Raw genomic sequence first — 26,709 nt, 5'->3', positions numbered from 1 at the left:
TCCAAGTCTCCAGGTCCAGGATTCTGCTCTACATCTCCGGCAAGGATCAAGACGCTGCACAAACACGAGACAAGCAACAAAATTTAGGTTCTAGGGACGAACGCTAAAGCCCGTGGAACAAAAAGATAGCCATGGCTTGCCCCATGAGAGCGAAAGTTACCACAAAGATAACAAAACAACGACTTTGGGATTTGCAGCCTTATCTTTCAATTTTGGTAATTAGATAATAGGCCGGAATTCTCACCTGCAAGTGTCAGGCAGACAAAGTTTAGCCGCTCGGCCTTTTAGGCTGCAAATCCCGATGAACTTCAGTGAGGTAGTCCTTTTTGTAGATGATGTAGATGCCGACAAAGCAGATGACGATGCAGTGTAGAAAAAGCAGATCGTTGCCGACGCTCAAGATAGCAAGGCCACGCGAGACGACGACGAACACGGGTCGATCTTGTGGGTTGGATCCAGGACGGTGCCGGCAGTCTCGCTCAGTAAGCTCGTGTCTCAATGGTGAACAGCATGTGTCAGGCAGGCAAGGTTTAGCCGCTCAGCCTTCCAGGCCGCAAAATTGGTGTAGCCTTGCCGGTGCACCCACCAAGAACACGCTTTCGAGAGGGTAACGACATAATGGAAACGATTGCGTCACTCCTTCCAAGCGTCATTGTGGGCAGGGATTGCGACGGTATTTTTGGAGCGCAATTTTTATATAGGGCGAAAAAATGCGAAAATTAGAAACGATTACCTTTTCGAAAAATGATTTAAATTTGTGTTTCCTCTAATTGTAATTGCCGTCGATGCTGCGATTCCCATATAACCCCTAAGACCAATGATTAAGGAGTTAACGCATTTTAGTTAACTATCCAACTCTGCTAATTAACGAATAATTCCCTTATCTGATGTCGGCCGAGCATGATAAATTCATGGTGAAGACAGAACTTGGCTAACTCTCATCCCCCCCCCCCCCCTCTTTGTTTCTTTATATTTTCGAATTAAAATCAATCGCCGTGTGTATTACGGCCCGCGAATAAAGCCCGCAGATCCAGTCCGCTAAAACGACCCGGTATCTGACGCCCTCACCCGCATGTGCGGCTTTCATGAGACTCGTCTTCAGACATCACTCTCAACACGTGTGCTTTGAAAGCGTCAGGTTCGCGCTTTGCAAGGTTGCCGATCATGCTAAATCGTAATTCATTTTGAGCAGTTACTCATATCGTCGTACTCGTACGTGCAATCGTGTTCGATGTGAAGGTGAACGCCGGGCCGTCGACCGCTCCGTGCTATCAGCGCCATGACGCTGATAGCACGGAGCGGTCGACGGTCCGGCGTTCACCTTCATATTGCCGGCGGGTGTAACTCAGCGATGTTTTAATATTTCAAGGCCCCGGCATAACTAAAAAAAGCATCTTGTTCTATTCTTGGTGTATATAGTGTAAATAAATATGTGGTGATTTAACCTTGGTCACTACATATTTGGTGACTCGGCTACGTACGGCTTCTCCAACGTTCGCACCAAGCACAGTGTTGAAATCAAGAATTGGTCGTGTTTGAAATGGCCACCGGATCGAACAACGCCGACGTTGCAACTGTTTGCTTTGGGCTCACAATTTTTGGGCATCAGATACCGTACTTTCGTTTGCTTAGGTGGAAGCCCAATTTGCGCAAGGTTCGTGAACCAACTTGCGAAATTCCACCCCGTCATAGCAGTCCTGTCACCGGAAATTGCCACAGAACAGAGGTACGGGATCTTATTGTCACTCCACTACCGGAAAGCACAACAGCCTAAAAGCGGAGCTAGTAAAGCGAACATCCCTTCCAGAACAGCGGCGACTGCAGCAATTGCTGACGTTCGAAGAACTTGGCGACAAACCACCATCGCAAAGGCTTCGTCGCCTCCAGCAGCTGCTCGGCGACTCGCCCAACACGTTAGATCCTTCGCTTCTCCAAGAACTGTTTCTTCGACGACTTCCGGCGAACTACTCCGCATCAACCGCGAACATCCTCATCGACGCTTTATCCCAACTGGCGGACAGAGTTCAGGAAGTGGCCACTGCTACCATCTCTACAGATGCATCCAGTGCTCCGCACGGGTACCTCAATATCCGTGTCCGACACCCATAGACAAGATGAATGAACAGATCAGCTTCCCTATCGGCGCGAGTGGGCGTACTTGTGGCCGGCTCTACGTCTAGGTCACGCCAACGATCCAAATCTCGTCCTCGGCAGTCGCCACAATTTCCATCACAAACCAGCTGTCTTCCGCAGGGATCTGGTGGTACCTCTGAACTTTGGCAACAAAGCCAAGAAATGTGGCGCCCCATGTTCGGCTTCGGAAAACGGCCCAGCGCGCCACTAGAGGCGGCTAGTCGTACCACATATTTCCGCGCAAGGACGGAATCGAAAGACCTCTTCAACAGCCGTACTTTGGACCTCACCAGGTACTCGTGAGGGGAGAAAAGACATGATTATTTATTTAAAAAGACGTCAAAAGACCGTCTTTAATGCCCGCATAAAACCTGCCCTTCAGGAACATATTATAATGAAGACGATACAATTCATCCGACGAACATGTTCCCTTCACCGACCACCAACAGTCACTCCGGCACTTCCACGGGAATCCTCCTGGCTGACACGATTCGAACTGGCCCTTCGCAGTGAAGCGCCGCTCGGCTCAAATCCTCCCCACCCGCCTCTGCACGATCAACATACACCCAAAATAACTTTAGAAGTTTCAAATTCGCTAAAGCATGAACACAGTGCACCGCAAACAACCAAACCGCACCAAACCCTCCGAAGCTGCAGCTCGTCAAGTTTCCTGATGTCTATATCATCATCACATTTATGACGCAATAGATATTATGTCCGTCTTTGTCGGTGCGCGGCGGAGGGGAAGGAGAATAGGGAGAGTATTTCTGGGGCATGAATCGCCCATAAACTGGCAGGTCAAGAGAAGACGAAGAAGGGACACTCGAGGCGCGACGAACGAGACACGACAGATTCCGGTAGACGTGTGGTGATTTAACCTTGGTCACCGCATACTCTTACTTTGTTTTAATGCCAAAGCATTAGCTGTCCCATGGAGCGAGCCGACGTCATAAGCTTTAAAGCAGCGCCAAACGGCACCTTAAATCTTTTTTCCAAGTGAAGCCAGCTCCCAGCTATGAAACCACGCGAAAAGCCTAGCCAAACGGCCCCTAGTTTCCCCGATCCCAAAGGAGCGGAGTAAAGCTGACGGATTTCGGCTTCGGTCCCATTGGCTGGCGCGCGTCGACGAGGCTCCCATTGGCCGCTGCGCGGCAGTTTCAACGACCGCCACCCCATGGCGCTGCGTGTCCGCGAGGCAGCGTCTCCACCGCTCCACGCCCAAGGTCAGCGCGCCAACGACAGCGCGCGCGATCGACCGTCGACGGAAGTACGCCACAGACGAAAGAAGGGAGCGGAAGAGCGGCGTGCATGCTTTCGCATTCACAACTCATAAGAAGTGCCTAGGTACCATGTCGAGCCTTTTTCTCCTCTTCTTTTTAAAACGAACTTATATGTAAACTCAGAAAGAGCGCTTGTTTTTCTTTTATAGTGTTCAGCTATGTTAAAAAAAAATAGCGCATAAATGTTGCATCTGCTAAAAAAGTGCGAGCGCACGTTATGGCTCGAATAATTCAAATTTGAGACTTCATCATAAAAACGGGAAGGTTGTCTGTAGCGTTCCCAATCTGTCAGTGACTACCCAACATAACGACAACAGGAGATGACCGCGACCCCCGATTCCCCAGAAAGGAAGGGCATCACAACCCTAAGTAAGAAGGCGCCAGTTTTATGACGTCACAAAAAGGGAGGAGCCTAATGCCTACGAAGCTCGGCGGGCAATAACAAAACGGTCGTTGTCTGCGGTGCGGGCAGAGTCTCTCCCGCAGTTCTTGAGTTGCAGCAGGGTATATAATGTACCCACACGAGAAGTGTGCACACTTCTCGTGTTGTGCGCTTTTCTTCACATTTCCACTCGCCTATTGCAGAGTGTGGACCCAACTCTGAACTCCGTTTCACTTTGGGTCCCACCGCTGCTACACGATCCGACGGAGCCAATCAAGTAGCCCGAAAAGTGCATCGTCACGGCGCACGTTTTCTTTATAGGTCTGCGCTATCGCCTGATGAACCAATCACGAACAGAGAAAAAAAAAAGAAATACACGCACGTTGATTCGACTGAACGTGATGAAATGTGGTAACTTTATATTAACATCGTTAATGAAAACAACTACGAAAGGAAATGGTACAGTGATAAAATGCCTGTAATATGCCGTATACTCATCGAGGACGGCGTATATAGGGCGGCGTCTATGGAACGACGTCTAGGACGACCTATAGGCTATAGGACGACCTTAAGAACGACGTCGAGGACGACGTCTAGGATGACCTTAAAGAGACACCTGACACATCAAAATCATTTCTTTTTTATTATCCAGAACGATTGAAAGCGATGCCGGGACATTACCCTCAAAATTCGAAACTTGGAAATTCAATACAAATGCCGAATTCGAAGTTCCCGCGCGATCCGCACCGGTTCGTTGACGTCAAATATTGCGGAGTCCTGCGAGTCAACATTCTTTCACGACTCCGTGCTGTTGCCACCGCGACCCGAAGCGAGGAGGTGAGGAGCGGGAGAGAAGGGCGTCGGTGGACCGTGAAAAACCGGTTTCTTCGACCGGTTCCCCGACTCACCGATCATCCTCTGCTCGAGCGCCGCCAACTTTTCCGAGGGAAGATACAAATCCAGGAGGCGACATCACACTGGACTCTGATTTTTGGTATTTCAAAAAGAAGGGCCGTATTGCGTTCGCAATTGCGCTAAAAAAAAAAAAACATGTTTTACGATTGCCGTTATTAAATGTTAGAAAAATGTCGCCTACAAAGCTTCTAAATTTCATGATTTTTTGACGTAACCAATCAGAAGAAGCGAGGAGGTGAGGAGCAGGAGAGAAAAACGCCAAAAATAAAAAAGCGCGCGCGCGTGGGGAAGTTTTTCTTTTTTTTTTTTCACGATGCGTTTCTTTTTTTTTTTTTTGTCTATGACTACAACTTGCATAGTTTTAGACGACAAAAAAATACGACATTTTGGGCGTCAGTGCCCCTTTAAGGACAATGTCAAGGACGACGTCCTGGAGGACCACGTGAAAAACGACGTCTCGGACGACTTCAAGGAGGACCTCTAGGACGACAGGTGCTTACGAGGTTACGCGACCGGCGCTTATGCGACCGGTGCTTCAGCCACGATCCCTTCAGCCACCGGCGTTACGTGACCTTGATTGCCACGGGCATTGCGTGACCTCGAGCGCGGTTGGGCATGATGACGGCGCCTTCACTGCGTGTGTTTGGTGTAGTCGGTAATAGCAAGCGTACAAAGACAATGAGCGTCGTGCTTGATTGGCTGCGTCGGACTGTAGTGTATACGCTGCGGACGGACCTAAGGTAAATTGGAGTGTACAGACGACCCCATCTATCATTTCGAAATATTGTCCCTGATGCACCTAGATGATCCATGAAACCACCTCTGGGTTTGCAGACCAGGCAGGGTTCGGACCACCACAGCGAGGACGACGACGTGCGGTCCAACATGGAACGGCGGATTCAGGAGGTCCACATTCATGCGGACGACAAGGTCAACATTTCAGTTTGTTTTATGGAGCTTGAGACAACGAAAAGTTGGCCTCCTTAGTTTGTTGTCTCCACAGCTCGGTGTGTACCCAACACAAGGCTGGTGGACATGCCCACAGGCATTGCGGACATGTTCACGTCTTAACGTAAAAATACTCCGAGCAATAAAGCGCGAAACACATGTACGACGAAACCGTCCGATCCGACCTGCGAACCGCCGGAATGACCTTCGGGGGCGAGGGTTTTCGTAGCACCGGAGAGCGTTGAAAACTTTCGCCTCCGACCTTCGTATTGCCTGATCGGACGTCGGATCGGACGGTTTCGTCGTACATGTGTTTCGCGCTTAAACGAAGTGACGTTTATCGTTAGTGCCGGATCGCTCCCGAAAGCAGTCGTCAGAGATTGCGAGCTTTACCCACTTCGGCTTTCGTGCTGAGCTGGGCATATGCACTGCGCATACTGCATTGTTCATGCAGGCCGGAGTGGTAACAAAAGAGCCCCCCCCCCCCCCCCCAACCCCTCAGGCGACCAGAGAACACGAACTCCAGCGAACGCTGACGCGGCGTTGGGTTAAGTCAAAGTGACTTTAGGTTAAGTCAGTGATGCAGTGCCTTTAAGTCAGCCAAGCGCTGATTCATTGTTATTTGTTGTCCCCATCCGTGTAGTTCTAGAGATAGCCGCTTTGGGACCCCACAGTCTGATCTCCCAATAGACGTTTTTGATAAAAGAGCTCACTATCGCACGGAAAGCCTATAACTAGCCTCGGGTGCCATTTTGAAGGATACCGCGTCGCCCATACAAGTCTGCGCACGGTTCGATTTTGCAATACTAATAATAAAAAAAAGACTCGCATTTTTAGTGTGTTTGTAAGTTTAGGTGGCAAGATGTTAGGCTGCCTGAATTAGTGAAGAAACTATTTGTCTTGTTCTGCCTTTATGTCCAGACTAAAAGTCAGTCACGATCGGGGTGGCGACTGCCCGTTCGACGTGGCGAGGCCAGTTTGAAGCGGAAATTTTCAAGTGAGGCTGATACTACACTACAGATAAAATTTGTTATTCAATAAAAGTGTGTGGCTATCGGTTTTGAATACGGCTTTATTCGTGTGGAAAGTTGCGTTCGTAGACGTGAAAGATAGGTAAAACTACGGCCCCGTATGCTTGTTTGGCAAGTTTAAACAGCTGAATAATTACAGCATTCAGACTGCTAAATACAATTCAAAGTGACGTCATCACAATATTTGTGTGGTTAATACGTGTACAAATTGTTTTCCAATTATTCGTCTTTTTAGCAACTGTATTTGACAAGCCGCGGGAATATTTTTCGGCTGCTAATACGACTTATTTCGTGCAACCCATTTTAAAGTAGGTACTAAATTTGTGTGTGTGTGTGTGCAAATCTTATAATTTGTGTCAGAACTCAAAAAGAACCCAGTGAGAATTGCGATATAATCAAATTCGGCTTTTACATAACACCTATTCAGATTATGTGCTAGCGCCATCCAAGCAAACGGAAAGGAATACTGCATTCGCAAACCTCTCCTAGACATGAAGCCTACGGCTCATACCCGCTTCGCGGGCTGTCTGCAAGCTGCTGGCGAGTTTTACAGTCAGAGGACTTGTTAGCGAATAGCAATCGCTGTGTTCATACAGTTACTACATCACCGACAACTGTGCATTCTCCACAGCGTCTTACATAAACTCGCGACTGATCAGGAATGCACTCTAGAAAAACAAGATGATGCAAGAGCAAGCCTTTTAAATCGCGTAGCCACAAACACTCACTTATCATTCACAACAAGGTGGTTGCGAGCGCATCACCGTAACACTTAAAGGGGCGTTCAAGGAACTCATCCGTCCTCACTTTTAATAAATTAATGGTACCAAGCAATTTCTTAATTGTTCTTGCTCCAAGCAGAAAAGGAAAGAATTTCTCAGCGCGGTGATAGAGAAGTGGCGCTTGTATTTCACCCACGACCTCCTCACCACACTACCAAACTCGTACTGGGGCGGCGTAAACAAACCGGGAGCATCCTTCAAGATGGCGTCCGCTACCCAGTGTACCCAGCAAGATCTAGCTTTTTTTCCCCTGTTGTCAGACTTTTTGAAAGGCGTCTATAAATGGGCGATTTGGACAGTGCACGACTGGTAACATATGGCGTTACCGAAGTGCATCACGTAGTAAGGATTACACGACTGAGAGTCGGTCAAACAAGTGACTTGCACTGACAGCACATCAGCTGCCATTGTGGTGGTATCGCTGCTTAGCGCGTACTTTCTGTACACTGTACGTTTGGAACCAACATATTCGTTCTTTTCGGCGAGAATATACAAGAGTGATCACCAGCTTTGTCATGACGACGTCCCGTGCAAGCCATGTATCGGTCACGTAGCTCTGCAGCACGAGCTTTCGTGCTACGTGCTCCAAGCTCCGATGCGCTCCGGCTCGGCTACGGATCCCGCCCTGTAGTCCCATGTATAGTTCTGAAGTAGTAACTGCAGTTTGAGTTCACAATGCAAATTTTGCAATAAAACAAACTTAATAACTTAAAAAAAAAAAAAAAAAAAAACATAATCGCGTACAGGTCATTCCACTTCCTGTGGCCTGTGTATCCTCCAAGCGTACTGTCACTAAATTACCTTCCTGTTTAATGTTTTGCAGCATCCTGAAGAGCACGCCGATATTACGCTCAAAAGGCTGAATGATAACCTGGCATCCCTCCAGTCTTTTTGCCGCTTCGTTGATACAACTCGGACTTACCACAAGATCAGGGTGAGCCGACTGTATAACTGCCGAGGCAGCGAAGAGAATGTTAATTATCTGCAATCCATTTCACCCAAACCATATAGAAGAAAAGTACAGCAGCCAAGCAATATTGGTTAGTGGCGTCCACAGGTAGAACAAAATAAAGAAATGGGGGAAATAAAAGTTAAAAATAAGGGTTATTAATATTAATATATAAGCAACTTTAGCAACTGCGGTCGACAAGCCGCGGGAACAATTTTCGGCTGCTAATACGACTCTTTAAACAATACATAAAAAATAATTTCTGTGCAACCCATATTAATTTACATTTTTTTTCTTTTGCTGCAGATACCGGTTATTTATTATATATATATATATATATATATATATATATATATATATATGCCAAGGCACTCTCTTTTAAGAGGTATTTGAGCTGCGGCGGTTTTTTCCCGGCGCTTGTTGTTCTTTTCGTATCAACCTTTTGTTTAGGAGATTTCGTCCCTGGAGAGACGGTAATAAACTCTAATCAGTTTTGATTGGCTAAGGAAAGCGGCAATGACTACAGAATTGTACCGCCGAGAGTAATTTTCAGCTAACTCATATGTCTCGACCGTGCGACTTATCTGTCCGCGAAATCGAGCTTTTGTGCGTATCCGCGTTTAAAAAACTGCTCCAGTCGTCTGCTCGGTGAACAACCTAGGCCACAGGAAGTTTTCGTCCCGTTTTCGTGTTTATTCTTTCCGGTTGTTGAAAATCGCTTCTTGAGCCAAGGAGATTGTTAACCCGCTGGCGCCCCACTGCCAGCTCATACTCGCAATTCAGGTTTTAGTAGCCATCGAGAAGTCATTTTTACGAATATGCGGGTTATATGTATATTATGTTACGTACTATGTCACACTAAAGTGATATTAGTATTTCTTCGGGCTGAAATGTTAGCTTCGTTGACTAGCTATTAGGTGAACTGCTGATTAAAAGTATATTTGACAGACAGAGAGATACTACTTAAACTCAGCCAAATTGTTCTAGCCGGCAGCACGGAGACGAATGCGGACAAACTGAAGAGAGTCTTCATCGAAGATTCACGCAGAATCCCTCTGCATTGAATTTGACTTCGAATCTTGAACGGATAAAATGAGGATTATTTGTTGCCGGTTAACCTGAGCAATGTAGACGTATACTGCTGCTGGCTTCGACGGGAGTATAATATAAATATTGGAGGCGCGATAGATCATAATGTCGTGACAGCTTCTAAATTTGCGAGACGCGTCCCCGCTTTTTGAAAGCAGACAATTTCCCTCAATAATCGAATGCAGCGAGCAGGTTTTCCGGAGTCAAGTACTTGCAAAATCAGCCCAATTCCTTCGGTGTGGTCCAAAGGCTTTTTCGGCGAAAAGCAGCCAAGATGAATAGCCAGCGCACAGACCGGCGTGGGTGGCTCAATCTTGAAGTAATCAAACACAACCAAACTCAAGAAAATCGGCGATCGAACCTTCCCATTCACTTGACAGCAACATTGGTGTTCCCTCCAGTGAAACACCTCGTCTGTCGTCCTCAGTCCACTGTTCGACATCCTTATAAAGAAACCACTAATCAGTTACCAAGTGGTCGTCACTTTGAATATGATTCGAGACAGACAAGAAATCAAAACGTTTTTCGTGATTCGTCCCCATCCAAGAAATCGAAAGCACGCGACCGTTTGTTGTGAAATAAACGCGCTTTGAAACACGTGATGGAAGGAGACAATCTACTGAGGCTTCACCACACTAATGAACACTCGGGCAAACTTAAGAAATATTCGGCCCTTCGTCAAATTATATTGTTCGCCACCGCACCGACAACACCTGTCCGCGAAAGCCGCCAGGGACGCGGAGAGGCGCATAGCGACCTGTTCCGGCTGGTTCCCGGTTTTCCCGCTTGGTGCCGTCCGTTTTGCTGGAGTCGCGAATATATATTTAGGAGAAACAAGTCATAAGAACAATCCTATTGATAAGGTCTGCGCGCACATGCACACAAACGATACACACGCAACGAAGCACGCGCGAGACGTGAATCACAACCCTTTGTCTGCTCCGCCGCCATTATAGTCGACACTTGAGAGATGTTCATTCACAGCTGTTCTCCCTCAACAATTAAGAAGGTTGCCAGTATGTTGCTTTGTTATAGCAAACATTTAAGTGAAAGCATAATATCGGGAAGCTCAGTGGATGTATCTTCATGAGAAAGCATTGGTATAGGCAATAATTATTCGTGAGAGACGTTAAAACAACCTCCCCCGAACCTGTTTAAAGCGGGTGTAAGATCGCTTGCACCCTTTTTCACACCCTTCATAAATTAAGGTTCTCCCATTCGACAGAACCATTTCAATATTAAAAGTGGTGCATTAATCGAAATAAGGCCGCCGAAAGAATGTGCGTAGGATGTAAGTATCTGGAGCACCTTAATTACATCCTTGAAGGTGTCCCAAAATACAGGCTGTACTTCCAAGTAGAACCTCGGCTCCCTTACTTAAATTTATCCGGTTTATTCGAAGCGAGAAACGTTTGTTTGTGGGCTATTTCGGCCCTGTATCATTTCCACGCTCGTGCAAGGCTGAACGGATAGGTGGGACGCTGCGAAACCCCAAAACATCACTCCTACAGTGATATCTTCAGCGGATCGCCGTATTTTTTGTAAAAGAAGTGCGCGATTGAACACGACGAGGCCGACGAGACAAGTTACGTCACGATTCTCACTCCTTCTCCTCCTCGCTCCATCCTTGTCGAGCTGGTGAACCAAAGCGAGGAGGAGAGAAGCGAGGCCGCTTCCCCCCCTTCTTAAATTGTACAGGAGGACAATGACGCCATAGCCCTCGCATGATCGCGCCCTTCTTTTCCAAAAGTACGGCCATCCGTTTGAGATATCGATGTATGAGTGATGTTTTGGAGATCGCAGCGACCCGTACCAACGCTTTTCAGGCCTTATTTTGCGAAATCCAAATTTCGGTTCAATATCTCTTTAATCCTAATGCTACCCCCGTTGTCAATGATGCCCATAAACTAGATTTGCACCTTCAACGCTAGCAGATGCAAGATGGCGTGTTGTCCTCTTGCACATTGTATGACGTCCCTAAATGAGAGTGATGATAACGATGGCAACGTTTGTTTTCTGCAGGTGGAGGCCGCGTTGCGGCAGCTACTGCATACCGTACTCCAGCTGAACGAAGTCAAAACTTAGTGAGTATAGTAGGCACATGGTCACGTGACTGCTTTGAAGCGCTGCCAAGCAGAATCGAAAGCTAACCATTAAGGTCCAGGCGCACGTGTGCTTCCCCTCTTACAGCCTTGACCCGGGGGGAGCTTACGAGATTTGGCACTGACCGGCGGCACTGCGACGACGAGGTGCGTTAAAGTGTACCACTGATTTAACGAGGTTGAGGGGCTTAGAGCGATAAACTGGCAGCTGAAAGTGAATCCCAATGGCCGCTGCCATGTTGCACATTTTTGACCACTAGACACGTGGCCTTATAGTTTTACGTTTAGATTTTAACGAAGTTCCGCGCACAAAGAGTTGCTTATTGATATTCAATAACAGTACCTACGACGAGGTAAGTTATGTTTAGGAGAAAAACTCGGGCAGCTTCGCAATGCCTCCGCTAGATGCCGTCAGCCGCGCTGCTGTATTTTGGGTTTTTATCGGAGCTAGACACTGACCTCTATGGCTAACAGTATTCAAAAGATAGTTTATAACGTAGGTCTTTTATTTTTTATTTTTTTTTTTTTTTTACAGCGGTTGTTATATTAGTCTTGGCTCAGTTTTGCGTAAAAGCCTCAGGATTTGGTACGGTCACGTGCCTAGAGGTCCAAATTGTACAACATGGCGGCAGCCAGGGAAGGGTCACTTTTGCCTGGTGAACGGGATACCAGTTTATCACTCTAAGCCCCTCTACTTCGTTGCACTGGTCTCTATTGTAGTAATCAAAATCGTGGATCAAGGATTTTTTTTTTTTAATCAAGTGGTAATACCGGTTTCACACCAGCAAATACATTGAACCCATATATGAGAAAAACGTGAAAAAGTGAGTTTTCTCTCATTTATCTTAAATTCTGTCTTACTATCCCCGTGAAATCTCATCAAAGTTTCTTCACAAGACATTTCTGAAAACTTAAAAAAGACAATTTGTATTCATTCCTTCCCTAGACTTGCATGTATTGCATGGTGCAGAGCAATGGCCACAGCATCGTGCCACCGTGGGCTTGTTGCGCGTTTTAGACACGGGGATGGGGTTACCCGCGCGGAGATTGTTCCGATAAGAAACCGAAACTCAGAAACGCGTCCAAATTAAAGACCGACGACCAGTTCGCGCTTTCCACTTTTCCCCCGCTTCCTCTTTTCCCCTCTATCCACCGTTACCTGTTCCCTCTTCCACCAGGGTGAGGAGGATCTTCCGCCTTGCAGAATCTCGTGTCTGGTAGTCGGCCTTTAAGCATTTATTTTTGGAACGCCGTAAAACGCTGCGCGTGCGTTATATTATTATAATGTGGGCGTATTAGTTTTCGATGATGCCCAGCAAGATTCTGGTTGAAACCATCCCTTTTAAAATCAATAATTAACAATTTAATTGCTCAAAGTTAATTAATTACCCAATTATACTGAAAGCTATATATGTATATATTCCAGAATATAAAGGTGAATGGGCTTGATCGAATGAATCGAAGTTTTACGAAGCCGCCGAAAGTCAAAATAAACTGCGCAGCCAGGATTTCAACTCTGGGACTCCCACTGTACGAGTATATATAATGGGTGATTTCATCCCAACTCGGGCACGGATTTGGGGTCGACTTTCCTCCTTTCACCATATTGTTCGCGCTGCGCCAGCACGTGGTCACGCGGTCGCGAGCGGCTGAGTTCTCGCTGCTCACTGATGGCTCGAGAGCTTCACCGGAACCCCGCGCGACCCCCATTGACGTCACAGCGCACGTAACTCGGAAGATGGTGAAGGAGTTGAGAGGCGCCAAAAACCTCAATCTTTGTTCATTTCTCAAATAAAAACTAGGACATGCAGGCAGAAGCGGTTTTTTGTTCCTTACTTCAGAAAGGTAAAGGCACCAATTCCCAAATTATTTAAGAAAAACACTGAAATTGTTTCACAGCTCCTTTCAGTCAAGAGGAAAAAGTCTAAGTGACCGGCATCAAGCACGTAGCCGGCATCAAGCACGTAGCCCGCCCCTCCCCCTCCCCCCCCCCCCCCCCCCCGAAATCTTTCATCTTGCTGGGACCTCCTCTCCCCCTCCCCCTCATACAGCATTTTGCCATAAGCGCCCCCCCCCCCCCCCCCCCCCCGAAACAAAACCCTGGCTACGTGCCTGCCCGGCATGAATTAATGAAAATAGAAACACATGAATAACACATTTGAAGCCTTACACGCTGCGAAATGCTCGTTATTTTACGAGAGTCCGTATGTGCATAAAATAAACCGCACTTCCTAAGCGTCAGATACTAAATCGTACATATGTATATGCACAGCATATCTGTTTGGCATAAGCAAATATGACAATCCATATCAAGTTCGGTATTTCAAACTCAACATGCGACACGCAACCAAAGATGCGAAGTAATATTTCATGATATACGTCAAAATGTGTTGACCAAATGCCTCATACACACCTAATTAACATAAAATACACTCCAATTTAATACAAATATAAACTTTTAAAAAAAACGCCAAATTCCGTATAGTTTACGGATGAACGACGCAGTACCTTTTCAATATTACACGGCGCTGCTCACACAAAAACAATGATAAACACCTAAGATAGGGTAATCAGCTTTCGACGCAGCACAAATTCTGAGCCAGTTTTTGCTTTGTCCACAATCCAGTCAATTCAGTGTCAAAGTCTATGGCGCGTCGTCTGACCCAGCGCGCACTCACAGGGGGACAAGGAGGAACGCACCAATTGAAACGGTCCGGCCAGTTCACGGTCCCACCACTTAGCTCTGTCTACAAGGTTTGGTAAACTCTTTCTAGGACCACAGCACCGCCCCCTTCCTCCATTGCTTTGCTCCGCACATGAAACGGTTGGATGCCTCTTGATATGCTTACCTTCTCTCACTCCTTGCTCTTACGCTCCCGATAACGGGACAACTCCTCTTGGTCGATTAATAGAAGCGTTATGCCCTTGACTTTCTGGCTGAGAGCTTCAACGAACGTTCGCGCGTATAGTTATGGAGCTCAGCTCAGTTGTTTTTAAGTTATGCAGTGACGGATATGATGCATGAGCACACCGCCCACTCCATCACACGCGCTTTTGCTGTGCCGTGAAGCCGATTATATCCACCTGCTGACAACGAGCTTCTTGTGAAATTCGTGTAACTGGTGCCGATTTTTGAAATGGCTTGGAGCGCCGTCCGAAACATAACTTACCTCCAAAAAAAAAACGGACAAAAATTCCTCGAGCCTGTCTTCGATTATTGTGAGCGCAAAGAGCGCGTGTGCAGAATCATGACAGATATCGTCACTCACGACGCCGAAGCCTAGTGTTCCCTTCCTGGTCGTCGCAACGCAGGTGAAGATTGTCACCATCTTGGTTTTCCAGTGGTATCCCTGCACTGCACGTTGGAGCACAATACTCCATTTTTCGACGAAATCAAAGTGGGATTACGACACGTGGCTTCTCATTTGCTTTTTCAAGCCATATACTGCCCTCTGTCGTGCGCGCCGAATGTAAAAGTGGGGCATGTATTTCTTCGTCAGCTTTTCGAGTTCGTTAAGAAAAGCAGTGTCCTCCAAATGTTTTTTTCATCAACTCGCCACCAGATTCCCCACAATGCCAACTCCAGTTCATCTTCAACGCTCATCAATCTCGAGGGATATGTCCTTCCGATTCGAACAGGCCTCACATCCCAGCAAGAAGCAGTTTTGGGAAGGATTTTCACAAAGAAAATGTTTCTGGACGTTTTCAAAGGTCATGGTCTTCCCCGCCGCATTCGACAGAGATGTCAGACAGAGTAGGATGTTGGCGCAGTATACACACACACACTCTTCATGTATACAGGGCGTTTCTTAACCCACTTGGGCCGTGGAGAATAAAATTTTGTTAGGCCCAATTTTGATTCGGGATTGGCCGCCTTGAATTTTTTGGAGGTGTCCCTAACAGACCTCGTCATAAATCGCTTCGTGACGAAGACTTCCTGACCATAAAAAAAAAAAAAAGCCTTACGACATCCTTGTTGTTCGGGCTTTGTCTTGAGCAGTCTTTCGCATCTGATGTGTAGTAAGTCAACGCCACAGCAACATCGTTTTCGTTGACAGCATGTCCTTGGTATGGATCAGGCGTCGCCCAGACCCCCACTTCTTTCTTCAGCTTTCTTGATTTGTCCAAAGCATGCTTCGTGATTTCAGGAATTGCCTTCAGGATATCTTTCTTTTTGAGGTTAGGTGGAAAGAGAGTTAAGAGGCGGTAGCGTTCTAGCTGCGACGCGTTCTTGATGTAGGCTGGTCGTAAATCGCTAACCCATGCAGTCGGAGCACGAAGAGCATGGATCTTCTTTGTCTGTGCCCGCAGGTACTCCGTATATGTCACTTAGTTTACGACCAATTTTATTTTGGCTTAATATAGGCGGTACGGCTTCCTGGGGTAACGCTAGAATGGAGTTTAAGTGGCGTTACACTTACTTGGGCAGCATCGATTGCTTCAGACACTCCTAGGACCAGGGCTTCCTCGTCAACGAATGCTCTGTCTGCTGGTTTCACGTATGGTGACGATGAGCTTGATGACATTTCCTGTCCTTGCTTATGTACTTCAATCTGACCCAGCATTATTGAGTAGCAGTTATTGCACACAACACCTTCAGGGCTCAGGCGCTTGGTGTCCTCAATCGGCAGAAGGAAAACTTAGGTTAAGCTCGGAGACTTGATGAAAATGGCGTCCGCAAAACACCCTTCTCTTCTGTCTCGTTGAGTAGTCGGCAAACGCTTTCCGGTCTGAACTGAATAATGCATTAGCCATGGCAGAAACGAACACTTCTGGCTTTCTAAAAGCAGGAGCAGTTTTAAGTTCATCAAGCTCATACAGCACGGAAGTACAATGAGTACCAGCTTTTCGCCGTGGCTTAGGAATTCAAGGAGGAGCCAGAGGGAACCGAAAAGGCTGTTATCAGTTAAACGACGTGCCAAGATTCGGCTTCCTTTGGGTCCCCAATCTTCCCGTCGATCCATACATAAACATTTGCCCCCCGCCTCGCGCATAATCTGAGTGTCATGCAGCAGGCGTCTCGTTTCTTTTTCGCTTTACTTTTTGTTACCGTAAACCTGACTTCAACCTTTAACCAAATTCAAGTACAGACCGTTCGGTATATGTTCTTCTTGTTTGCGGGAAACATAACATAAGCCCGCACTTTCTTTTTCTCCTAATACAGGTCAGGGGGACGACCTTAATTAGTGCCCGCGGTTTATACTCGGGGTCAACTTTCTGTGGCAATGCAGCCAAAGCTCGGCGATAATACCCTCGCCCACTTTGAGCCCTATCGAAGCTGTGCACGCGCTCTCTTTCCTTCTTCTCTTATGCCACAGAAAGTTGACCCGGGGAGGGGAGCTGGTAGAGAGGGAGGGCGGCTTGCGACGTAAACTCGAACCTCGAAACGCTTGTTCTCTTGACAATCAGAATGTCCGTGTCGGTCGCACCCAAAGGCATAAATAATCCTTAGAGGCTCCAGGACCCCGACAAAGATAGAGGCGGTAGCCCGGTGGTGCTCAAGATAAAGTATTCTATACACGCGACGCCTGACTGGGGTGGCATCTGTAAAATCTCCAAGCCTAAAGCAAAAGGCCTCAGAGGAATTCTCTAAAGATCTGCATTCCCCCGTATTAAGAGGAAACAAGCGCTCCGCCCACATTTGTGGATACGGACTTCTAAGTAATTTCTTTTAAGCGCACTACTCAAAATTTTATTAATGTTTATGGTTGGATATTGAGGTTAACTGCTAACGATAAATAGGAAACCTTACATAGGCCAAAATACTGCTCAGCAGAGGGCCTGTGCGAAATCCCGTTCAAAACGCTCGTAGCAATATATATTACTATTTCTGTTGCTAGTTCCTGATAGACTACTGTATTACCTTACTATGAATAAAATATAAAATAAATAAAAGTTTTTTTTTTTTTAGAAAATCGTCTCGAAACTTGTTAGTTTTTTTTTTTTTTTTTTAATAATTGTTTTTCAGGCCCATGTTGCGCATTATATACTGTAAACGACTAAATTTTCGCGAGGATCTAATTTCGCGAATCGCCTGCAATTCGTGAAAAATACGTCCCGCGAACGATTCGGGCAATATGTGAACGCTACGGAAGCTACACTCGATTCGCGAAAATTGGAACCCGCAAATAATTTAAAATTTTCAGCTTTGGCCCGATTCGCGAAAATTTGAGCCCGCGAAAATTAAGTCGTTTACAGAATTAAGCGAAAAATATTCAGATTATACTAAAAAAAAAAGGCTTAATTGGAACTTTACGGTGATGCAAAGATCATAAAAATATGTTGATTAGGTCACACAGCACAGCTTGCTGAACTTCGTCAAATATCGTCGAAAAGAGGCGGTTTGACAATTAAAAAAAAACAAAAAAACCTTAAGGATTTTATGATCTAGACGCTTAATTAGCATAAAAAAGCATATCTCGAGAGTGTTCCTAACAAGTTACATTGATGTAGCGTAAAAAGTAGGGAAAAGGGATGGAGTGAAATATGGGGCACCCCCGATAAGCTGGAAAAACGTCAGTTTCCGCCTCGACAGCTTCAACGGTCCATAACTTGAGAACAAAAAATCCGAAAGGCTCGCCGTTTGTGCCTTTTTTTTTATTATAAGAATTGCCCGAGAACATGTATTTTTTGACAAAAATTTAAAATTAGACCCAAAATTCGTGTCTGAGTTGAGATGAAATCAGTTCAAATCACCCATATATATATACGTACAGGGTGTCCCAGATAACTTGCACCAAACTCCACAAATAAACGGAACTCTCTGTGGGATTGAAATGAACTGTAAGTTATTAAAAAGTGTTCTGAGAAAGTGCAATCTTTTTCAGTGCGGTTAGTCAATTAGTTAATTAAGACTAATTAGCCATTTTTTCATTATTCGTTTAAGAGCCGGGGTGTTAATTGGAAAGTTGTTGAGTGCATTGAGAAACGCCCTATTAAGGTGCTCCCACAAGATACGCCTTGCGCATTTTTTTAAACCTAAAAAGAAATTTTGCGAAATATAAAGAAGACCACGTGACCACGCGCGTCGTGCTAGCAGCGCTCTCAGAAGGACCCTGAAGGAACGAAGTCCACCTTATCACTGGCGCGCTGTCCAAGACAGGGCTTCGTGTTGGGGTGGTCCCCAAAGGTAGCTCTGAGTGCAAGCACCAGCTGCCGCGAAGCCCTGCATGTCTCGAACAGCGCGCCCACAATTAGTAAAACGCACAGCGCGTTTTAGCCAATAAAACATTTTATTCGCTTAAACGCCTAGAATGCCCTATTATAAATGAACACCGTCATGAAACTTATATTCTTTAACCTTTTTTTTTTTTTTTTCAGATTGAATTCGTCGGAAGATCTCGATTGCTCCCGCCGATAAAATTGTTTACGAAATATTTTACTACTATGAAATGAGTTATTCGTTCTACAATTAACAATTTGAATTGTTGGCGGCAACATCGTACGAAAGCTAGGAAATTGCTAAACTCATATTCATCAAATTGGCGCTGCAATTGTACCACTACTTTAGTATTAATTAAAAAGAAAATTAGTGCCTTTTGCACTGACTGCTGAGTGTGACCTTCAATTATAGGATGAGACTCCACGTGTACGATAAAAAAAAAAATGGCGAAATAAAGCAACCAGGTCTAAGGGAAGGTTAACACTAAATTTAAAGGGGAGCACCCGGAAATTATTCGATCTATGAATACCAGTGCATTTCTCTTCCAGACATGCTATTTATTACCTTTATTTAACTCAGAATAGCTCTTGAGAAAACGGCAACTAAAGCTGATAGCAAAAGCCTACCGTACATTAAAATTTTACCGCGAATTTCAGGGGCCTGACGTCACATGTGCAACTTTTAGGTTAAGCGGGCAGTCTAATCAACACTGCATGTCGCGCTTTCTTTCTTTCTTTTTTTGACGAGTGAGGTTTTACATTATTCATTTCAGACGATCAAATTTCTTTTAACCCGTCGCGTTACAAGAATGTTAATCGCGAAACACAAAATCGGGGCCGAGTCACGTTTTGTTGTGATGACTGTGTATTGAAAAGGTATGTTCCACTGGCGAAAATGAAGCGACGTTAATTTGTTCCCTATCCGTCTGGTCATTATTACACTCACCGCAAGGGTGGCCAAACTGCGGCTCTTTGCGGGTTTAACGGGTGAGCGGCGTTTGGCAAGTTTCGGTTCCTTCGGAAATTTTGTTTCACTGTTGACAAAAGACGACAACGAGTTGCAAGCCTGTGCAAGCATGGTTCTCGTAGCTCCAGACTGCAGTTTTCAGAACGAAGCTTGGACAGGCTTGCAGCTTTCAGAATCAAGCTTAGACAGGCATCGTCGTCGTTTGTCAACACCTAAACAAAATTTCCTAAGGAACCGAAAGTCGCCAAACGCCGCTCATACCTCCCCTCTGTTGAAAGATCAGAAGAAAAAGTTGTGTGGGATCCACACGCTGTGACCAGTTGCCTTAAACTCGAAAAATTTCAGCGACTTGCTTCCAGGTTCATCTTTAACAAATTCGGCTCCGTTTTTTTTTTTTTCTTTTTTTTTTTTCTTACAAAACGATGTGAACTTGCAAATATCCCAACTTTGGAATCGAGGACCAAATACGAAAGGTTGAAATTCCTTTTCCAAATTATACATAAATGTATAAAGATCAGCAAATCAGATTACTTCGAAATCAGCATTAACAAATCCTCAAGGCATCGCCAAAGCATGTTCATTCGTAATCCATACGTGCGAAATGGTTGTTTTAAATTCTTTTTTTTTTTTTTCCACTGGAACCAACAAAGAGTGGAGTATGCCGCCCGATTCTTCTGTTTCGTCAACATCCCTTAATGTCTTTATAGAAAGTATAGATAATATTGTCGAATGTGACAGCAAAGACGGACCAAATGTTTCAGTAGTTTTTTTGTTGTTGTTTTTCGTGAAATGTTCATACTTGTGCTGCTTTCAGTTTTGTAACTCTTGTTCGCTTTAAAGTGTACGAAGCGGTATCCACTGTCTAGGTTAATAATTCTTTGTATAGTGGTTACTTTTATCTTTTTATTTTTCTATGCCCAGTCCTGTGATAGCCCAATGGGCTGACAGGATCAATAAATGAATGAATGAATGAATAAGTTGGAGTTTTGACAGCCGTGCCGCCGTGAGGAAATCTTCTAAGTAACAAAGGCGGTAAAATCAACCTCACGAACAAATGCCTAGCTGAGGTGCTCGGTACTGCTCAAACGTCATTTGAGCAGAACTACAAGGTGCTTGTTCCTTGAGTGAGACCGCACAATAAGGAAAAATATTCAGCAATCGCTTTATGAGTAGGATTCCGTGTAACCACCAAAATTCAATAAAAAAATACTGCCACGCTTTTTTTTTTTTTTTTTTACTGTGGCTCATTACTTCAAATGCCTCTATTTTAGAGCTCTGCGCACATGTTCGTCTGGCCACCGCTGTTCTATGCCAACCGTTGCTACCAGCTTCTGGTTGGTAGAAACTGGAAACCAGCTTGGCTGAAAGTTCAGCAGTCTCGTCCTCTTCTCTGCACACTCAACACGCACAGTGTCAACGCTGCATTTTACTTCGGAACATTTCAGGCTTCAGCCCTTGCATTGAACAACGAAGAGCTCTCTCTAGAACTGCCATTTATACCCTCAGATACTATATCCGGCGAAATCCACTTCGAGCAATCTGTACAATGGTTTTCACCAAACTTGTAGGGAACACGCGAATTGCGTCATCTCATGGGGGCCGCTCGCTCAAGACCGAAATCGCGGCTACCGTGGATACCTCGGCAATTTTGCCTGGCGGGTGATTTGCGCTTACCGCCACCTCCGGGGCACGAAGGTGGTTTACTGCCAAATCTGTAAGTCATTGGATGACCTAATCACTAGGCAGGGGCGGACTTACCAACAGGCAGAGTAAGCAGCTGCCTAGGGCGGCAAAATTTTGGGGGCGGCCAATTTGTGGCCGCGGTCGAATTAATTGCCTCTATATTTTAAGTCCAACTCCGAATTTAGGAACTTTGGGAATACTAACTCCAAATCTAGCAACTTTGAAAATTTCAACTTTGAAACTTAGCATTTTGCCGCCTAGGGCGACAAAATTGGGCTGCAACGAAATTTCGGCGCTCATTTTTTGGTCTATATGTGTTCAAAGGAGCAGTATCACATCGAACATACCAAATTTTGGTAAAATAATCTCGAAGAGGAATTTTAAAACGAATTAAAGGATTAGCAAAGAGCACCTGGTGGATGTCGCTAACGCCTCGCTTGTAATGCCCGTCTAGCAACCTTGACAGCTAGTGACGGAGGTTGTCTCGCCTCCGGCCACGACGAGAGAAGAGGGGAAGAAAAACTCCCCTCTTTCCGAGAATCTCCTTTGTGTGTCCCAGAAGTCGCTATTGTCCCCCTACAAGATTACAGAAGATTAACCCGTCATACAAAATTCGTACAAAAGCAGCCACTTCGGTGGCTGGAACGACTAGGCCATCCTCTCGACGTCAGCCTCGCCGTAGCTTTGCTCGTCCCGAGACGACCTGCGTCACGAATGCGTTGGATGTCACGTGGTCTCCGCTGGGCCTTCTCCGAGCGCTTGCCAGAGTGGGCCGTTTATAACGAAAAATAGAGCCACCAGGCTCAAAATACAAACGTGCGATTGTCATTTACGGATATTGCGGATCATATTCAGCCTATTTTTGAACACGACGGGAATATTTCAAATTTCGTTGAAGTATCCCTTTAAAAGAGGGGGGGGGGGGGGCGGGTGCAACAATATCAAGAGTAAAAAAATTTGCGTCTCGTCATTTTTACGTGGTTTATCGTGTACCGGGGGATGGAGAAAACATCTTCATTACAAAATGTCGCGATTCCGCTGCATAATCGCAAAGCAAAAGTAAAGCTTTTTCCCCCACCTGCAGCCACGAGTGGCAGCCGAAGGAACTACGGCGAAAAGGTTACGTGACCTCGCTCGGCTGTAAGCTGCAGCATAATGCCCGCTAATGTGAGCAGAGAGAGGGAGAGGAAGCGTCCTCCGACAGAGCACACGGGAACCTACACGGCACCCCAAATTACGTCATTAGGACTGCGACCAGGTGTGACCCTGAAGACTGGGTGAGTTAAAGGGTGCCAAAAATGTTTTATTTTTTTTTTTTTTAGAGTACAATTAGGACGCGCCGGCGAAATCAGTTTTTTCTTCTTTACTTCTGATTCTGAAGTGACAGAAGGCAACTTCCACAAATGTTTGACCGAAGTTCGGAAATCGTTGCACCCACCCCCCCCCCCCCCCCCCCCTTTTTTAAATGCCAAGTCCGCTCTCCGGCCACCGCCATTTTGCGACTCGAGCGAACCCTATCAGCCAGAAATTCCTGCCACCCACCTGAGCTGTGTAAACCCGGTCAGCACGACTCCCCACCCCCATGCTTTACTTTATTTGCCTGCTCAGGATGCTTACCCTCTTTCTGTTATTTTCCATTGTAAGAACCAGGCAATACCAGGGCTCGTAACCTGCTCGGCCTTCGCAGGAAACGAAGAGAGCGAACGTCAAGCAGCCCGCGACGCGGGCCATTCGACATTCTTCGAGGATTATTTCCGCTGATATAATCTCCGAAAAGCCTTCCCGACAGTGTTTCCGGTCTTCGCGAAAAAATTGCTGATAGGGTCGGGTCGTGAACCTATCAGCCTAAAGGAGTGTCCAAACAGGACACTACAAAACGCACGACTCCGACAAATCGTGAAAATTGAAGCGGGCGCGTCTGCTTCAATTTCCACGATTTGCCGGAGTCGTGCGTTTTGTTGTGTCCCGTTTAGACACCCCTTTAGGCGCATGCAGAAAGCACCTCTCCCAAAACGTGCCACAAAACGAGCCGAATTCCGCCCGGTCGTCATGAAGCGGCTATCGTTGGCACTGATATGCTATTTGAAACCTTTCTCAAATCCTGTTTGGATAACGCGGCATCGTCGGGTACGTACAATACGTGCTGTTCGATTGATGTGACTCGTTGAATTTCATGTTGTGAGCGGGGAATGTCCATGCAGTTGGGCTATCCTGTGTGATCAGATATTTCCGACAGTTAAGACCTTTCCAGATGGACACGAATGAGTGCATGGTGCCGAAACAAAAAAAGGAAACAGACATCCCAGTTGCATTTGCTCCATCCCGCACAGATTCACCAAAAATAGCTTTCATTTGTTTGTTTTCGTTCCCAAAAATAGTGCAATGCTTTTGAAAAATCCTATTCGCCATAAAAAAAAAAAAAAAAAAAAAAACTGGGCAATTTAGCCGCCACCAGCGTCCGGAATTGCGCCTACGCAGGCTGCCACATACCACTGACGCAAAAATCCACAGCTCGGCGCAGTTGGGCAACACTGACGTACACTCTCAAAACCATGGACGCCCGCTGTAAATCGCTTCGTTCGAGACTGCCGCTGGAAAGGTGTACTGTCGAGACTGGTTATAACAAAGTTAACGGGAATCGGAAGTCACTTCGCTATATCCGCTATTTCGTTATAACCGGTCTCGACAGTATAGGCATTCCGAATGGACCATTCAATAACTCACGATTTTGGCAGTCCCATGCCCTAGTAGCTCTACGCACAGCAATGCGAGGAGGTGACGAAAAGCATAGATCGCCCAGCCAAATTTCAGTGCTTTCCCCAGACCAGTCGATGTTTTGGCCTTGAACGAGCGGCCTTTCCTGCTCGGGCTGCTGTATTTAGTGCTACAGTCCTGAAGCAGTTCTTCGGCTGCCACCAGCATAGAACACCCAGCCAGGGGCGTAGCCATTGGATTTGGATTGGAGCCAGGAATTATTTTGGGGAAATGGAGGGTGGGGGGGGGGGGGGGGTGTAGCTGAAGTCACTTATGCCCCCACCCCACCCTGACTACGCCACTGACCCTAGCGCACCCATGACATAAGGCAGTTTCAGTGTTCGATCGGCAGTGGCGTACAAACTTGGTTTTGAATAAGGGGGGGGGGGAAAACCAAACCCCCCCCCCCCCCTAGGGCCGGGGGACGGTGCCCTTGGTATACCGTGGGCGCCGCCGGCCAGTGTTTGCCCTGCCCAGTGGCGGCTGTTTCAGGGGAGGCGGGCGAAACACATGCCTTGCCCCCCCCCCCACTCTGTGAAGTGGGGGGGCAAGCACCCCTCTTGCCCCCCCCCCCCCCCAGGTTGGTACGCCCATGTCAACCGGCACATGTTTGGTGAGCTCCTTCATCTCAGATCTGCCTCCCTACCATAGCCAAAATATGTTGGCAAGTTTTGTAGTTTGCTTTACCAAAAAGAACTGAAAACTCACCATGCTCGTTGCTTCAAAGGACATCCATCTAATGTCCGTCATTTGATGCCTTACCATGTGCTTCTAGAGAGCCAGTCTGGACACCCCACGCTGCTTTATTCCTATGATTGCTTGGACGTCTGATTTCATTATTAGGATAAAGCTTTAATAACAACTCTGCCACAGGTGACCCACGTGCTTTAAAGCAGGGGCGGACGCAGGTATTTCCAGAAAGGGGGGGGGGGGGGGGTCAGGTGCGGTTGTCAGCGTATCGTAGATGTTAAAGACACCCCCCCCCCCCCCCCCTCGTTTCCACGCCCTAAATGTTTACACATGCAGAAATCAAGAGGGGGGGGGGGGGGGGGGGGGGAGTCAGGACGTCTGGACCCCAGCTCTGAATCCACCAATGCTTCGAGAACAGGAAGCGAGTCTCTTGTTTCACACAAAGTTTCAGTTGAAAACCTCGAAAGCATCTCGGTGTTGTCAGCCCGAGAGGTTCTGTTAGGAGAGCGCGATTTCACCGCGCGAGCGCTCGCTCGAAGGGGTAAATAATTTGTGTCTGCTTGTGCACAGCCTCCACAAGGCTCTGGCTTTAGTCGCGTGCATGTGTATGTTCGATGTTGCGAAGGCAGGGTGCTCATTTCACAAGTATACAGACCACATGAACCAGCTAGGACGCAGACTGCGGCAGTTGGACGCCAAAACACGGCTAGTACTAACTCGACGCACTTTTTTTTTAAATGCAGATTTGCGCTTTTAGGTTAACTAAAACTTTGCGAGCGTCCGTATGCGCGTGTGGCTTGGCACAGTGGAAAGTGCGGGAGTTGGCCAGCCGCCAAAAGCTTTTGTAAGCAATAATCAGAAATTAAAACACAAATGCAGGAGGGGAGGACGAGGGGACGCTTCAGAAAGACTTTGAGCTGCATGCTGAGTAGGGTTGTGCGAGTAATGGTTCGAATCGAATCGTGCAGCAACATCCCTAGCTTCTGCACTGTTGAAAAAACCGGCACCGGCCGTCTTGGCTTTCCCTTCAACTGTCACGGCTATGAATGATGCAGTGCTATTTGATTCTAACCACCATTCGCACAACCCTACTGCTAATTATGAGGTATCCACACGAAGGACAACACCGCGGACGGATGTCGTGACGTCAACATCCCGGGAAACTCCGTCCTCAGCTCCGCCGCCCCACCTGCGGAGCTTTCGTGCTGACAGAACGAAGCATCCGCGAATCCGCCATGGAGGAGGACGGCGCCGCGAGGCGTCAAAAAGGGATGACGTATGTTTCACGTGATGCGCGATCCGCGGAGGAAAGTGGTGGATTTCTCCCTCGTGTGGATACTCCATAAGGGTTTCGGGACACAAAGGGCGACGCTTTGAAGACGGCGGCGCCTGACAAAAAGCTCCTGAAGCGGTTCCCAATGTCGCCCTTTGAGCGTTGATTTTTTTTTTTTTTTTTTTTTTTAGATTAAAAATGGGAGGTTTATGGCGAGCGAGGCTACAAAAGAATAGCTCCTCCTCAGATTCCACACAAGAGGCACATATTGTGGCGAGTTCGAGATGAACATACAAACGCACAGGAGGTTCCACAATATGGCTACAGACTGTCCCTGGCGGTCCCGCCAGCAAGCTGCTTCTCTCCTGACTCAATGCAGGCATATGCTGGAGCTCCCGAGACACAGGGCTTGAGGCATGAGCACCAAATGAATAGACCGCCTCTGCCCGTCTCAGAGCAAAGGCATGTTCCACTGACACCAGCGCATGCCCAAGCAAACATAGGAAGTTTGGGCAGTTAAAACACGTGGGCAAATGATAGGCCTTTGGAAAATTTTCCTTCTGTGTGCAT

At 46.7% G+C, this 26,709-nt stretch overlaps 1 protein-coding gene across 1 annotated transcript in view; it reads right to left on the bottom strand.

Annotated features, from left to right (window-relative positions):
- Positions 1-26,709, bottom strand: part of LOC8026196 (adenylate cyclase type 8) — a 295,086-nt gene that overhangs the window by 244,163 nt on the left and 24,214 nt on the right. The window lies entirely within an intron of this gene.

The sequence above is a fragment of the Ixodes scapularis genome, unplaced genomic scaffold (genome assembly GCF_016920785.2).
Source record: "Ixodes scapularis isolate PalLabHiFi unplaced genomic scaffold, ASM1692078v2 PGA_scaffold7__128_contigs__length_106722199, whole genome shotgun sequence".
Taxonomy (NCBI): Eukaryota; Metazoa; Arthropoda; class Arachnida; order Ixodida; family Ixodidae; genus Ixodes; species Ixodes scapularis.
The sequence above is the reverse complement of the archived record's forward strand: the minus strand, read 5'-3'. Positions and strand labels throughout refer to the sequence as shown.